The 2,480-nt window shown below is 40.0% G+C and overlaps 1 pseudogene; it reads right to left on the bottom strand.

Annotated features, from left to right (window-relative positions):
* Nucleotides 1–1,642: 1,642 nt before the first annotated feature.
* Nucleotides 1,643–2,440, bottom strand: LOC101311099 (annotated as a pseudogene).
* Nucleotides 2,441–2,480: the final 40 nt, after the last annotated feature.

The raw sequence follows: 2,480 nt of genomic DNA, 5'->3' as shown, positions 1-2,480 counted from the left end.
TACATACGCCATTTCCTGACCGTAGAAATATTGCAGTGTGAAAATGTTCCAACCCAATATCCAGCTTCATATTTAATCACAAAATTGTAATCTAGTCATCCCTAGAATATCATCTTTTCTATTTAGAATTTAAAACAACGTGAGCTAATGCATAAAATTAGAATTATATTTCTAATGATCATGAGATAATCGCCCTTTGAAATAATATTGTTGTAAAAGGCCAAGTTGGAGACTTGAAGCACAATGTAGAATATTCTCTTCCAAGAAGGGTACTCGTAGAAATACTTGCATTTTTCTGAGGGGTCATGAATAAGTAAGCTAGGCCCTTGAAGCACACCTAAGGTTGCTTAATATATGCTTGGCAAAATGTCGACTAAAAACTCAAAGACTTGTATTTGAAGCACCATATGGACCAGTACTTTGTCTTTCCCAAAAGTCATTCCATGCATCTTCTTACGATCAACCAGCCACCAACTGGCCAACTAAATTTATTCCTATTCCCACCTCCCCTCTTGGTCACATAGTCACATATGTCATACTAATTGCCTTGCAGCGACTTGGCAAGATATATTCGGTCAAAATGATCTTCACTGCTTGGTATGATAATCCTTCTATTAAGCTTCATGGTTTCTTGCAAGCGGATTATTTGGGTATCCCTAATTATCAGTTTTTATAGTGAGAAGATTGCATGGTTTTTTATGGGTAGAAGAAACAATGTCTTTTTGTATGTTGTTTTGGTTTGTAATTGGAATGGTTTTGGCCTAGTCCCCCATTTCTCTTTTCATGTAATTTCTTTTATTATTTTAAATAAAAATTCTGATAAGGGACGGGCGGTGGGTTCCCGGTTGTAGTGGTCCTCTTCGGGGTAGAGTGGGTGCTCTGTCACCCACCAGACTGCTACAGAGGAGCTGATATCGCCTAATCCTTGTCAATAATTTTTTTTTTTTTTTTAAATTGATCTTCACTACTGGAAAAAAATACTTAGACGACTGAACAGTATTTCGTGACCTAAGCGCTAGTTAGGCGTACTTATTTGTATCTCTTTAGCAAAGTTGCTCAGCATTTCCTTACCCCTATAAATCAAATTATGTTGTTTTGTTGCTATCTTCTAAACAATTACATATATCAAATTACTATTTCTATGGTTATTTCTTTGATTGCTTTTTTTTTTTTGTCATGAATATTTACTATTTTGTTCCGTACTCCCAGAATCTAATAAATTAATATTCGCGTACAAAAAATTTACAGTAGCGAGGACTTAACACATACATATTAATTTGTATCTTATTAATTTACATTTCGAACAATCTAACACAGATTTCTATATCTAACATTGATGACAGACCAAACTTGTCTTTCATTTACAACTGCTAGCTAGAAAATTTCATAAACGGCTGGTTCAGACTGTAAATTAAGTCACTCGATCAAGCATATATGCAACTAAGCTTGCAAAAGATCACTTCCTCAGGAATTTGATTTCTAGTAATCAAAAGGCGTTGGTCCAACACATCATATAATTGATAGTTCATGCACTATTTGATGATAGATCGGTGTCAAATTCCAGATAATCATTGTTCTTTTATTTTAGCATATGGGAAAGGATATCGATCTGTCATAATATTATTTCTTTTCTGGCATAATATTATGCGCAAAAAGTAATGGCGTAGTCAGGTCCGCCGGAGCAAAAGAATGTGCCTTTCTTGTCATCATAGGCGTAGCTGTAAGCCTGAGGGCATTGTTCGCTGAACTTGATAGAGTAATCTGTAGGAGGACAAGAGTCTCTATCTTATCATTAGGTGGTGTGCAGTAGTACCTGGACTGATTGAACTTGATGCACGGGCTCATGCAACCAATCACGCTCCCCCCAGCCCGGCCAATTACTTGTAGCTCACTCGGACACATAGCATTCACGTTGGCTCTGCAACTAGAGCTCCAACATTCTCCGGGAGCCTGACCACCTACTGGAGTCACTGAGATTGGTAAGTTGAAGCCGTCAACAAGACTAACACCGTAGAGATCTTGACCCCCGCCTCCTGCGATATTCATTTCCACCAACGTGGCTGGCGGAGCTCCTCCATTTCCGTTGCATGAGACCTGACCGGAGGCGCAATCGCCAGGGTTGTCGAACGTCAACTTTCCGGAGTTGTCCGTGAAGCAGTTAGTACGGCCCCAGAAGCTGTCATTCCATGGAACCGGAGTATCTATGATGTTGCTAGCTTGGGAGGCCAACTCGGACCCCGTAAATGCTAACTGAGATTTGTTATCAGAATTAGTTAGGGTTGCTGGCCAGACCATGTAGGGGCACTTGTTTGTGAAATATACTGTAGCCGGATGTACAGCTGCATATATATATATATATAGAACTTTTCTCAGGTCCGTTCGACACCGTACGGCGCCGGCGCCCTAGCCGACTCCAGCAGCTTCCCCGACCACTTTCCATCCCTAGCGAGTCCGACGAATTCCAGTTTTCCGGCCAGATT

Source organism: Fragaria vesca, linkage group LG5 (assembly GCF_000184155.1).
Source record: "Fragaria vesca subsp. vesca linkage group LG5, FraVesHawaii_1.0, whole genome shotgun sequence".
Lineage (NCBI taxonomy): Eukaryota > Viridiplantae > Streptophyta > Magnoliopsida > Rosales > Rosaceae > Fragaria > Fragaria vesca.
Note: the sequence above shows the minus strand (reverse complement) of the source record. Positions and strands in the feature narration are given on the sequence as shown.